Source organism: Hippocampus bargibanti, linkage group LG08 (assembly GCF_051943395.1).
Source record: "Hippocampus bargibanti isolate YZ-2025 linkage group LG08, ASM5194339v1, whole genome shotgun sequence".
NCBI classification, from domain to species: domain Eukaryota; kingdom Metazoa; phylum Chordata; class Actinopteri; order Syngnathiformes; family Syngnathidae; genus Hippocampus; species Hippocampus bargibanti.
The window spans coordinates 4,878,947-4,893,887 of NC_142741.1; the positions used below are offsets into that span (position 1 = coordinate 4,878,947).

At 43.8% G+C, this 14,941-nt stretch overlaps 1 protein-coding gene across 1 annotated transcript in view; it reads right to left on the reverse strand.

Annotated features, from left to right (window-relative positions):
* Window positions 1–14,936, reverse strand: part of lrch1 (leucine-rich repeats and calponin homology (CH) domain containing 1) — a 47,441-nt gene extending 32,505 nt beyond the window's left edge. The window contains exon 1 of the mRNA XM_089002322.1: window positions 14,859–14,936. The gene's annotated coding sequence lies outside the window, so the exon portion shown is untranslated. The remainder of the gene's footprint in view (window positions 1–14,858) is intronic.
* Window positions 14,937–14,941: the final 5 nt, after the last annotated feature.

Genomic DNA, 14,941 nt, shown 5'->3' on the forward strand with positions numbered 1-14,941 from the left:
AAGCCAAAACATGGGATGGCAGTGAATGAGTAGGCAATGTTGGCCAATAGGCTTGTATTTTGGCAGTGAGGGTGAAAAATTTGGCCTTTTTTGGGGAAGCGGGGGGTCATTTTCCCATAAAAAAACGACCTCGGCCTAGAAGCATATTTAGCATATTTATGCATTATGATAATGAACACGTGGCGCTGCAACCCAAATCTCAACCAGTGTACCGTAGAGGGACCCCCCCCCCCCACCGGCCCCTGCATTTGGACCCCAGGGCCCCGCAGCGAGGCGTGAAAGCGGAGATTGAAGCTGGCACCTACCGCTCGCTAGAGGGGTGGGGGGGGGGGGTGGCCTGAGGGATGGCGGCGGGAAAGCAGACATGGCAGCCCCACTTCCTGTTACAGAGGATGCCAAATTAGAGCAGGAGAGAATCGGATGTCACACGTCTCTCATCTTGCGAGCTTTCTTGTTGGGTTCTTTATCAGGTCGCGCCATCGCCGCCTCCTCCGACGCTTTGCGGCCCGCTAGACTGCAGAAATACAATCCAGATGATGGCCGTGGCGGGAGTTCCACCTGGAAGCGTTGTGGGGGCACTCCGCTTTGTCCCACCTGGCAGCGTCGTAATAATAATCACTGGATCAGTTTTTCTGTGGGTGAGCAGCGGCAGCCATATGCGCCAGCGTTCACTCGACCCGGAATAACAAAGAAATAAAAAAACTAGCTAGCTAGCTAAGATAGCTAACAGATAGCCAGCCAGCCAATAGATAGCCAGCTTACTAGCTAGCTAGCCACTAGATAGCTTATAGCCAGCCAGCTAGCTAGCTAATATATAGCCAGCCAGCCACCAGATAGCCAATAGACAGCCAAGCCAGGTAGCTAATAGATCGCTAATAGATAGCCAGCTAACCAGCTAGCCAGCCACCGGATATCCAACAGATAGCCAGCTAGCATATGCATATTACAGTGTTTGAAATAGCGTCTGCCCGGTGGCCCGGGGCGTACAACTTTCAAAACGTCTCGGCCGACAACAACTTCAAGAAAAAAAGCAATTTTTTTTCCAAATCAAACGTTTGTTTTATTCAATAACGCAAAAGCCACAAACAAAACGCTACAAGCCACGTGGACTCCACTTTCTCAGCTGCTTTCAAAACTCTCAAGTACACTTTTCAGTCAGGGTGTAGTCAGAAGCAGGCTTCTGATTGGCTGCCGGTGCCGAATATGCAAATTGGCAAACAAACGTTCGTTTGTCAATTTGCATACTCTATCTATTTGAGTTACTTCCGGGTTGAGTGATTATTAGCTAACTCATAGCTAGCTAGCTTTATATCTATTTGGGTTACTTCCGGGTTGAGTGATTACGAACTAACTCTTAGCTAGCTTTCTATCTATTTGAGTTACTTCTGGGTTGAGTGATTATTAGCTAACTCTTAGCTTGCCAGCTAGCTTTCTATCTATTTGAATTACTTGCGGGTTGAGTGATTATTAGCTAGCTAGCTTCCTATGTATTTGAGTTACTTTCGGATTGCGTGATTATTAGCTAACTCATAGCTAACTAGCTAGCTTTCTATCTATTTGAGTTACTTCCGGGTTGAGTGATTATCAGCTAGCTCTTAGCTAGCTAGCTTTCTATCTATTTGAGTTACTTCCAGGTTGAGTGATTATCAGCTAGCTCTTAGCTAGCTAGCTTTCTATCTATTTGAGTTACTTCCGGGTTGAGTGATTATCAGCTAGCTCATAGCTAGCTAGCTTTCTATCTATTTGAGTTACTTCCGGGTTGAGTGATTATCAGCTAGCTCTTAGCTAGCTAGCTTTCCATCAATTTGAGTGACTTCCGGGTTGAGTGAACGCTGGCGCGTGTGGCTTCCGCTACTCACCCACAGAAAAACTGATCCCGCTACTGTAAAGTGACCTTGAGGGTTTTGAAAGGCGCTTATAAATGAAATGTATTATTAATATTATTATTATTATTATTATTATTATTATTATTAAATACAGCTTTCATGACCGTGTTTGCGGAGGATCAGCCGTCCAAATAAACGGCCTCACTACCCGAACCCCCCTCGCCCCCCTCGCCACTTCGCCCCTCACCCCACTGGTCCAATCTTTTCCAGATGCCAGCCATGGATCACATGATTGACTTCTTTGGGCTTCACGGGCAGCACGGCTGCATTCTTGCTCCAAATCAGGCCCGTCTTTGCCATTTTTGATTGGGATCCGTTTCGCTACCATGCGAGGGGCTCGCTCCCCAGCGGTCACCCGTAAAGTGCGGCAGGCGGGATTACCCCCCCCCCACCCCCCTCCGCCGTCACGGACAGTTTGCCTAATTGTTTCTCCCGCTCTGGGATGAGCAGCTGCTACGTCGCTGTCTCAAGTGTCCGGACCAAACATCTGGATGGGTAGACGCCATTGCAGACCCAATTCATCTGCTCCGGGTACCAAAACCGATTCATTATAATCCCCCGTCACCCCACCTCTACCTTTTTTTGTACCCCGAAGATGTCCGACGTGACTTCCACGGAAGACAAGGGGGTATGAGAAGCGAAAAAGGATGCATGATGCAACAAGTAGCCCGCATATTTTCCAAGAAAAAAAACAGGAAGACGGCAACGGGCCACCCGCTGGGCAACGACGACGCTCTCAAACTTTTTTTTTTGCGCTTTTGTTTTATTTCATCATCTTTAAATGACTTCCTCATGTTGACATTGTTTTCATTCACAATTTCTGTATTTTGCCCGTCCAACCCCCCCCCCCCCCAAAATACCCAGAATCCAAAAGCCTTTAATAGTCCCACAATGGGGACATTCGCAATTGATAGCAGCAAAAAAATAAAAAATAAAAAAGTGGGAGGGGTCAAAAGATGAAACAAAGTATTGTATGTCCAGTGGCTGAAATGTACAACTGCACAAAAAAAGTACAGTGATACCTCAGCTTACGAACGCTTTAGCTCGCGAACTTTTCGTCTTACCAACATTAAATTCGCAACAATACAATCTTGGCAGACGAACAAGCTTCCGGCGGATGAACCAAACAACACGGAGCGCCACGGTGGCTGGCGGACTAGTTTTCGTCACCCCCGTTCTTTGAGTGCGGACGTGGTTTGTTATCGAGTGGAATACTTTTGCTAGTATGGGACCGAAAACGACCCCACCACAGGCTAGTGTTACGCCGAAGAAGACGCAAAAGAAAAACTTCTGTTGATTTGGATTAATGAAAAGCAGCTAGCAGGGGACAGTATGAATGAGGGTATTTTCGCCGAGAAAGCACGGCAACTTCACTCGGACATCATCAAGAGGCAACGATCAACGATCATCACAAAGGTTAATAAAACGACTTTAGGATACAGTGCAGATTATCATTCATTAATTACAATACAATAGCACAATTATTATACATAAAATAAGGTGTATTTTGTGCAGTTTTAGGACGTATTTGGTTGAAAATGATGTTTTATGGGGACCTGGGAACGGATTATTCTAATTTTTAATGGTTTCTTATGGGAAATAAATGTTTGGAAGACAAACTTTTCGCCTTGCACACACGTTCTGGGAAGCAATTAAGTTTGTAAGCTGAAGTATCATATATATATATATATATATATATATATATATATATATATATATATATATATTATTTTTTAAATACACAAGCAAGAATAGACATGTCGCATGTCCATTCGAATTTTTTACAGATGCAGAATGAACACGTCTTGTTGAATTGTGCAATAAGCATCAAGATTTATGGACAATGTGCAAAGTAAAAAAAAAGAACAAAATGGATGGCTTGTCTTGGGAAGAACGTGCACGGGCGGCCGGTCATGCTCTATTAGCTTTCATGGCCGCACTGACGGACACGTGCGGAGTCAAAGAGTTATGGCGCTACGCACGCACACGCACACACACACACACACACACACACACACACACACACACCGTTGCACACACACACCCCACACACATAAAAAGTGGACACACACACACACACACACACACACACACACACACACACACACACACACACATTCCTGTTACAATGGTTTTGTGAGGTCCGGATAACTCCAGATAAGGAGTGAGGACCACCGTTGCAGATGAGTTTAGAGAAGAACTAGTGTTAAATTTGAACACAAAATGTCACCCCATTTTTCAAAAGTGGACTTGAAACTGAAATAACAGCAGGAATGGGTACATTCAAAGTCCTCACCCCTATTGGGAAATTGGTTAAAATATCATTTTACTTTTTGCGGCATGAAATTTTCCTCTCATTAAACACGCACACACACACACATAAACACACACAGTGAGTAAAAAGGCTGTGTATACAAATGAAATGAAAATACACACCAAAAAATCATTTTGGGTGAATTTGTGAGGACCTCTCTGAAACGTTAACAGATGCATATGTAGACCCTCTAGAAGCCTTTAGAATGAAAAACTTGTGAGGACCGGCCAAAAGGTCCTCACTTGTCAAAAATGTCCTTACTACGTATTGTATAAAATTGTAGTGGTCCTCACAAGACTAGTCGCCGTACACACTCTGTCTGGGAACCAAGTTGCAAGTTGGTAAGCCAAAAGGTACTTCTTAACATCCGATGAACCCTTGCCATCTTGCCGGGTTGCAACATTCAAAATGAGTCGGACACCCCTGCTTCACCGTGTCCAAACACCCACCAGAGTGACGGTCTAGTCCAGACATGGGCAAACTACGGCCCGCGGGCCACATACGGCCCGTTAGGCTTTTTAATCCGGCCCGCCGAATTTGCCCAAATTATAGTACAGTGTCTAAAACTCATGACAAAAAGTTAGCGAACAACAGGGCAGATAACTGAAAAGTTGCCTGCCCCATTTTTCAGAACTTGAAGCACACTGAGACAACTAATCACATTAAAAAAAGATTTTTTTTTTAAATCAAGAATGCACCTACTACAAATGCTACCTTGCTTTACAGTCATGTGCATGGCTGTAGATTTTGCTGCAGTAGTCGATTATCATTGCGGTGCACAATGCAACATTTGCATTGCTTCCTAGGAGCCACTAAGCCCCTTGCATAAGTCTCACGTACACGTTACAGTCACGGTTTAATGTAAATTTACGTTTTGTAGCGTCACATATGTTGTTAGCTTCTTTTGAATCTTTCTTTCCTGGCTGAGGTTCTGTGCATCTATTTTGGAAAATGACATTCAATTGCACGACTTTATAACGCTTGCAAAAGTCCGGAAGAAAGAAGCAGGCTTCTGATTGGCTGCCATGCGGAGTATGCAAATTTCAACTGCAGGTCGTCAATGTTTGTGTGCTCGGCGACGGTACACGTGTATTGTTTGCGGGTGAAGGCGAGGGCGTCAGTGAGGAGTTTGTTGAGCGCGCGGTCAGGACAAACCATCTATGATTTGGCGGAATTTAACACAAGTAGGTATTATTGAGCTTGAATATTTCGTTGTGGAATAATATGTTTTGAATGATGAAAGTGATTCCATTTTTCAATAAATGTTGATTTCTTTAACTTTGCCCCTTCGATGGAAACTTATTAAAAACAGACGCAATCTTGATAAATCACAGTGCATATGTTATTTTAATCTATTTCCATTTCCTCCTCCAAGTATCTGCGAAATAGTATGTAAACGCCATATTCCTTGAGACAAATTTATTAACTGATCAGGGATATTTTTCACATTTGAAAGACAGTTAATAAATTGGGTTGTAGTGTTCTTACTGTGCTATGAGGTTTGTACATACGACATTTAAAGGACAACCGTCACCATTTTTTGTTTTCGTTTCCCACTGACATCAGAAAAACGTTTTATAGCATCTAAAATACCCAAATCAGGCAGGCTGATATTTTTAGTTAAATGAAAAACACCAGTAAAAATGACTTCAAAATGAATCCGGAAATGGTCAGTTTCAGAAGGTACCACCCCCCTGTTCGTGACGTCACGCCAAGACGTCTTGCCTTGCTCAAGAATCAAAACAATGGCTTCAGATTCGGAGAAGATGTTTTCTTGTTACTCATCCAGTTATGAATATGATTCAAATAGTTCTGAAGAGGAAAGCATAAATGTTTGCAATTGATTCAAGGAGTCCTCCCATATCAATTCGAGCCGTCAATGACAGCAATGTAGCACCCAAAAATGCTGAAGATGGCACCCAAGCTCCGTTGGAAATGGGCTAATTTGTCCACTGGGAATTTGTGTCAGCGAATATCAAATAGTTGTCTTGGTGCAACACACAACGATTCACCATGGCATTATTTATGTGTTTTCCTTCTAATTTCACCATCAACACGGATCAACACGAAGTTTTCAGACCAAACAAAGTACCCAAAATGCATTGTGTGTCGCTTTCTCGGTCAGGGGTGGTCCAAACGTGACGTCACATGGGAATCGTCATCAACTCGAAAACAAGACTTCATGAATATTCAGCGCAAGTCTTAAAATGTAAACTATAGCTATATGCTGTGGAATCTTTGTAAAATACGCTCAGTCGAAATCATATGAAGTGATTTTATAAATTATGGACATAACTTGTTCCGAGTATTTCCGGCCCAAACACTCCCTCCAAATGCTCCTGGCCCGGCCCCTCTGTCAAATTTTAGAACCCAATGCGGCCCGCGAGTCAAAAAGTTTGCCCATCCCTGGTCTAGTCAAACGCGACGACTTTTTAGGGGTCGTCAGAAAGCCATGCGGTGTCCAAAGCTTCAGATTTTCGACGCATTGGCGCAACTCGGGAAAGCGTGGGAACGGCGCGGCGGACGTGACTGACCCGCCTGTTCGCTTTTCAAGAGTTTCCAGTTCCCGGTCCCAGCCGGCAGATTTGGAGCAGATCGAAACAGGGTCGCATTCACCGCCATCTGCCACCACTTCAAAGTCTTTGCGGGTTGCGTCAGCTCGCCTCGCTGGAAACATCCGCCACACTCGCATTGTTTGCTCCTGTCGTTGTTGGTTTCCCTCGCTTGGAGGCGCAAACAAGATGCAGGCCTCATTCGGAGCCTTCGATCCTATTCTTTCCTGGCCTTCCACCAGCCCAAATGTCGACGTACATCCGACCGTCCGACAGGCGGGAATAGTTGAGCGAGGCCGCGGCCGACTGTGTCAGTTTGACGAACGAGCCAGAGGAGAAAGTCTCCATCTTTTGGTGTCTCAGGAGGGTGTCGTGCGGGGACGTTGATGGATGGGCGGTCTGCTTTTGATTACGAGCACGCGCCGGGTCCGCGCGAGCTAGCCTCCCTGCATACATTCATCGTACAGTGATACCTCAGCTTACGAGGTATTGGTTGTATAAATGGCCAGAAAATGTGTGTAAGGCAAAAAGGTTCGTCTGCCAAACATTTATTTCCCATAAGTGTCACGGTTTGCGAGGTGGTGATGGCGGGTGCGGATCCCAAAAAGCAGGCAGGAGTGAGTAGGACGTTGTTTGACAAATTGTATTAAAATAAAGGTCAGCAGGAACAAAATGTAAAACATCAAAATCATCTGAATGGAAAAAATACAAAGTAGCAAAAGAAGACCAAAAGTAAAAGTCCACCAAGGTTAAACAAACACATGCACAGCATGCAGCAAACAAGCAGCAAACAATGAACCGACACCGGATGGTCGTGCCGGGTGTCCTTTTAAGTGTCAGTGATTAAAACGACCAGCACCTGCGAGGCTGCAGGCAGGGCTGACGTCGCTGTCCGTTGGTCGCCAATCTGATCGGGACGACCAGCACCTGGTGCAGGCGGGGCCGACAGCGCCCCCCGTTGGCCGCCAACCAGATCATGACAATAAGAACCCATTAAAATGAGAATAATCCGTTCCTAGGTCCTCAATAAAACATAATTTTCTACTAAATAAGCCTTAAAACGACACAAAATATACATTATTTTGTGCATAATAAATGTGCTATTGTATTGTAATGAAAAAAATAAACTGTACAGTATAATAAAGTGGTTTTATTGACCTTTGTGATGGTAGTTGTCAATGGATGATGAACTTCCAGGTTGCCTCTTGATGATATCCGAGTGAAGTTGCCGTGCTTTCTCGGCGATAATACCCTCACACACTGTCCCCTGCGAGCTGCTTTTCGTTCATCCAAATCAACAGAAGTTTTTCAACCTCTTCAATTGCCGAGACTGTTGCTCAGAAAAACCTTAGCCGCACGTAGCAATGGTCGACTTAGCATACTGGTAGTGGGACGCTAACTCACACAAACTTCACACCTCGTTGGTGTTTTTCGATGATCTCCTTCTTCTGCTGGACCGTCATTTTCTTTTGTGTCTTCTTCGGCTGAACACATGCCTGTGGTGGGGTCTTTTTCGCTCCCATAGTAGCAAAAGTACTACACTCAATAACAAACCACATCTGCACTCAAAGAAAACTAGTCTTCCAGCCACCTTGCCAGTCCGTGTGGTTTGGTTTGTTTGCCGAAAAGTAGTTCGTACGCCAAGATTATATTCTTGCAAATTTTAATGTTCGTAAGGCGAAAAGTTCGTAAACTAAAGCATTCGTAAGCTGAGGTATCACTGTACTTGGTCTTCAAACGCTACGGAGACGACGAGAAGGAGGGATGAACATCAGCAGAGTTCAAACTAGGAAGGTGTCTTTCGCTGTAAATGCGTCAATGACAAAACAAGAGGCGACTGGACTTGGCAACCCCATGGCGGAACGTCCAAACAACCTCCATGGTTGCGTTAGCTGATTTGAAGGAGCGCCACAATGACAAAAAGTGTTCATCAAGCAGCCAGCGTTGCCGTGGCCCCAAAATGGCATCCGTGCCGTTGAAGCAAGCTGGCCTCCAAAGTCACGGACGGAAACGGGTGTTTCCGGGACCACAAAATGGCCTTTCCTATTTCAAGGATGCCAGCCAGCGTCCCATTTAGGTATGCTAGCAACACTCGTATGGAATCAGACTGAGCGATGGAAAAGGTGATTTCCGTGGGTGGCCTGGACTTGAAAAGGACAAAAGTGGGAGCCCCATTTTGCTGTCGCCGGCTCAAGCGGCACTCATTTAAAAGCAGCCCTAAAGTCCAAAATGCTCCCACATTATCTTGCTTCAACTTGTCTCACTTGACCGCATCTCACACACACACACACACACACACACACACACACACACACACACACACACACACACACACACACACACACACACACACACACACACACACACACTTGAGCTGCTGTCGACACCACGACAGGCAATGAGACAAGGTGCTGAAACTGGCCCCCCTTTGGGAAGTGAACACACACACCTATACACACTCGCGCATACCCAATTTTGCAGAATTGTGGGGACTTAGTGTGTGAGGCTTTTGGCCTGTAGGGACCAAATTTCAAGCATGAAACACACATACCTATACCCAATTTTTCTGTATTGTGGGGACTTGGTGTATGAGGAGTTTGACCTTTAGGGACCAAATTTCAAACATGAAAGACACACACACATACCCAATTTTGCTGCGTTGTGGGGACTTCTTATCACGTGACTGTAAAGTGTCCTTGAGAGTTTTGAAAGGCGCTTAGAAGTGAAATGGATTATTATTATTAGTGTATGAGGCTTTTGACCTGAAGGGACCAAATTTCAAACATGAAACGCAGACACACGCAGACACACACACACACACACACACACACGTGCTCGCACATACCCACTTTTGCTGCATTGTGGGGACTTAGTAGTGTATGAGGCTTTTGACCTGTAGGGACTAAATTTCAAACATGCATGCAGACACACACACACACACACACTCGCACGTATCCATATTTTTCTTAATTGTGGGGACTTAGTGTGTGAGGCCTTTGGCCTGTAGGGACCAAATTTCAAACATGACACACAGACACGCACGCACACGTGCACACACACGCATACCCAATTTTGCTGCATTCTGGGGACTTAGTGTGTGAGGACTTAGGGCTGTAGAGACCAAATTTCAAACATGAAACACACACACACACAGACACGCTGACGCATACCCAATTTCGCTGCATTATGGGGACTTAGTGTGTGAGGACTTAGGACTGTAGGGACCAAATTTCAAACATGAAACACACACAGACACGCACGTACACACATGCACGTACACACACACACACATTCGGGCATACCCAATTTTGTGGTATTATGGGGACTTAGTGTGTGAGGCCTTTGACCTGTAGGGACCAAATTTCAAGCATGAAACACATACACACAGACACATGCAAACACAGGCACACCCGTCGACTTTTTTTATTTAAATGGCAAGAGTAAAACGCCAAACGTGGTGACTGCTCGTGGCGGAGACCAATCACCGACAGCTGACGTCACTTGTTGCCAGCTTGTCAGTCATTCCATCCATCCGTCTACTTGGGTGGTGCCAGCCCGTTCTCCGACGTGGTCCCGAGCCCTCCCCCACACCGCATCTTTCAACATGGCCGTCCACCACCGGCGCGCACGTACGCCGACGCGGCCACGTTTGAGCCGTCACTCAGCACCAGGCTTGCCCCCCGGAGACCAAAGGGCGGCGTTATTATGACAGGTGGACGGCCACAAGCGGCATAATAAACACGGCCCCGAGACCCGAGACCCCGCGGCCCCCGGCGCGTACGGACCAGCCGGAATTTCAATTCCGCCTTCAGCACAAGTCTGTGCCGACTTTTTTTTTTCCTGCCGCGAACACAACGAGACATTCACAGCACATTCACATAATAATAATAATAACCATAATCCATTTAATTTATAAGCGCCTTTCAAAACTCTCAAGGTCACTTTACAGTCACAGGATCAGCTTTTCTGTGGGTGAGCAGCGGTTGCTATCTAACTAGCTAGTTCTACCTAGCTAGCTATCTATTTTCTATCGATTCACTATCTAACTAGCTAGATGGCTACCTAGCTAGCTATCTATTCGCTATCTAACTAGCTAACTAGCTATCTATTTCCTATCTAACTAGCTAGCTAGCTATCTATAAGTTATCAGCTAGCTATCCAACATTCTATCTATTTGAGTTATTCCGGGTTGAGTTATCGCTGGCGCATGTGGCTGCCGCTGCTCACCCGCAGAAAAACTGATCCTGTGACTGTAAAGTGACCTTGAGAGTTTTGAAAGGCGCTTATAAATTAAATGGATTATTATTTTTATTATTACTATACAATACATACAGTTTTGAAAGGCTGGCTAACTAGCTAGCTCTATAACTGGCTACCGAGCTAGCTATCTATTCACTACGTCTGTGTAAACTCTCAGTCTTACAGGAGTGGTCCATCGATGAAAAGGTTTCTTCAGCCATCATCTGTACTTCTCTGAACCTTCAAAGAACCTTCTATTCACTATCTAACATTGCTGGCTACCTAACTAGGTATCTATTCGCTATCTAACTAGCTATCTATTTGCTATTTATTTGCTAGCTAACTAGCTAGCTAGCTATCTATTAGTTATCTATTAGCTAGCTAGCTAACTTTCTATCTATTTGAGTTATTCTGGGTTGAGCAAAAGCTGGCCGATGCTCACCCACAGACAAACTGATCCCGTGACTGTAAAGTAACCTTGAGAGTTTTGAAAGGCGCTTAGAAATCAAATGGATTATTATTATTAGTATTATTATTATTATACAATACATATTGGTTTAAATAGCACTTGAATGTCCACTTTCCTTCATACCGTACCTTTATCATGTCAATTCTCCCCCTCAAACATAGCTCTCTGTTGGCTATCTATTAGCTATCTACTAGCTGGTTAGCTAGCTTTCTATGTATTTACTTCCAGGTTCAGTGAACGCTGGCGCGTGTGGCTGCCGCTGCTTACGAAATACGTATCCTTTGACTGTAAAGTGACCTTGAGAGTTTTGAAAGGCGCTTATAAATGAAATGTATTATTATTATTATTAAAAATGTCTCCAAACTATTTTTTTATTAACGGTGGAGGGTGGGGGTGTTATGTAAAGGCCAAACGCATCACTCATCAGGCAGTGTGGTGGTACCTAATGAAGTGTCTGAATGTGAGGAGGAGGAGGAGGAAGAAGACAAACGAGGTGTTGTTGGGAGGTGTTATGGCGGCATAGTGTTTTGACGCCTTCACTCGTCGCCCGTTGCTCGGGTCGACGTTTTCCGCTTCGTTTTCGGGACGACGTTTCAATCAGGTTTCCTCAAGTGCTTTCTGATTAAAGTACAATGATACCTCAGTTGACGCACTTAATTGGTTCCCAGAAAGTGTGTGTAAGGCGAAATGTTGGTCTTCCAAACATTTATTTCCCATAGGAAACCATTAAAATGAGAATAATCCGTTCCCAGGTCCCCATAAAAGATAATTTTCTACCAAAACTTAAAACTACACCTCATTTTATGTATAATTATTGTATCTGTTTTTTTCTTGTCTGTGACTGTAAAGTGTCCTTGAGACCTTTGAAAGGCGCCTGAAAATAAAATGTATTATTATTATTATTATTATTAGTAGTAGTAGTAGTAGTAGTAGTAGTAGTAGTAGTAGTAGTAGTAGCAGTTGTGGTAGTAAAGTCTCATTATATCAATATTCTCGGGAGTCGGAAAAAAATATCGATATAACCGGACTATCGATATATCCGATCCTGTGGCATGTAAATTTTCTCCTTGCGTTCATAGAAATAGTATCGTAATAAGCAGTACTATCGATATAACCAATATCGATATAACGAGACTTTACTGTATTATTATTATTATTATTATTATTATTATTATAAATGTGCTATTGGATTGTAATGAAAAAAATAAACTGTACTGTATAATCAAGTGGTTTTATTGACCTTTGTGATGGTCGTTGATGTCGTTGCCTCTTGATGATACCCGAGTGAAGTTGCCGTGCTTTCTCGGCGATAATACCCTCACTCAGACTGTCCCCAGCTAGCTGCTTTTCGTTAATCCAAATCAACATCAACAATGTCAATCATTCTCAGTGGGATACGGTGATACCTCAGCTTACGAACTTGATTGGTTCCCAGAAAGTGTGTGTAAGGCAAAAAGTTCGACTCCCAAACATTTATTTCCCATAAGAAACAATTAAAATGAGAATAATCAGTTCCCAGGTCCTCATAAAACATATTTATTCTACTAAATAGGCCTTAAAACTACACATATTATACCTTATATAACCTAATATATATAACATTTCAGCTACTGGTGATATTGTTTAAAATAGCCTATCATATTGTATTGTAATTAAAGAAATAAACAGTACAGTATAATAAAGTTGTTTTATTGACCTTTGGGATGGTAGTTGTCAATGGATGACGAACTTCCAGGTTGCCTCTTGACGATATCTGAGTGAAGTAGCTGTGCTTTCTCGGCGATAATACCCTTACTCACAGTGACCCCTGCTAGCTGCTTTTCGTTAATCCAAATAAACAGAAGTTTTTCAACCTCTTCTATTGCCTGAGACCGTTGCTTAGAAAACACAGAAACACACTTAGCCACACGTAGCAATGGTCGACTTAGCGTACTAGTATTGGGACGCTAAGACCACGGCCCCATTGCAAAGAATTTTGCCTTGAGTCAAGTTGAGGAATTTCCAACTGGGTGCATACACCAAGGTGTGTGTGCACGTCTGCTGGGTGGCCAGGAAACAGCAGCAAAAGGTATACACGCACACACACACAACATGCATATAGCAGCAGTGTTTGCCTCGGGAAACACTAATGAATATGGAGTGAGGCGGCGGCGGCGTTCCGTGAGAAGCAAACGCAACCAGATGCGGCAGATGTTGTGGACATGAAAGCTCTCAGGTAGCCGTTCGGCAAAGACGCCGTCACGTAACCCGACCCCCGCGCGCCGGCTCGCGGCTAATATGCGTTCTGATCAGACGACGCGACATCGCATGGAAAAGAGCTCGGCGGCCATGGGAAAATGGAGGCCAAGTCGTCGGGGCCCTGACGCGCCATAAGCAGGCGGCCACGCCTCCAGGACCTCAATGGCAATGCGCCACCTTCAAGGCACTCGTGCAACTAACGTGCCGGCCTAATTGCCGCCATAAAATGGCAAGGACGCGGTTTTACGTCTTTTAATAATAATAACAATAACAATAACAATAATAATAATAATAATAATAATAATAATAATATATTTCATTTCTAAGTGCTTTTCAAAACTCTCAAGGTCACTTTACAGTCACTGGATAAGTTTTTCTGTGGGTGAGTAGCGGCAGCCACACGCGTCGGCGTTCACTCAACCTGGAATAACTCAAATAGATAGAAAGCCAGCTAGCTAGCTATTTAAACGATAGATAGATAGCTTGATAGATAGCTAATAGATAGCTGGCTTGATAGATAGCTAATAGATAGATAGCTAGATAGCCAGCTAGTTGGTTAGATCGCTAATAGACAGAAAATAGCTAGCTAGATAGATAGAAAGCTAGTTAGGTAGATAGCTAATAGACAGCAACTTGCTACCTCGATAGATAGCCAGCTCGTTAGATAGCTAATAAACAGAAAATAGTTAGCTAGCTAGATAACCAGCTAGTTAGTTAAATAGCTATGAGACAGCTAATTGCTAGCTAGCTAGCTAGATAGCCAGCTAGTTTTATAGCTAATAGACAGAAAATAGCTTGCTAGCTAGATAACCAGCTCATTAGTTAGATAGCTAATAGACAGTGAATAGCTACCTAGATAGATTGCCAACTAGTTAGTTAGATAGCTGCCTTTACAGCAGTTCCTGTTTTTCTACTTCTTCCTTTCCTTCCATCACTTTGCTGCTGTGAAACGTCAATTTCTCCACTACGAGACTAATAAAGGGTAATCCAATCCAATACTTGTCAACACAGTTGGATCCATTTATTTCTTAGTTTGAAAATACATTTATTTATTTTTATTGGGAAACACCATGAAAACTAAAATACATTTAAAACAACAATCGACATTCTTACAATATGTTCGACAATAAATACAATAAATTAGCAAATAAATAACGTACCGTGTGCACCTTGTAAATCCGCAAGTCGCCAAACTTCATTGACGTCGACGTTATCGTCCTCTGGCGATTTCTGTCGCCATTTG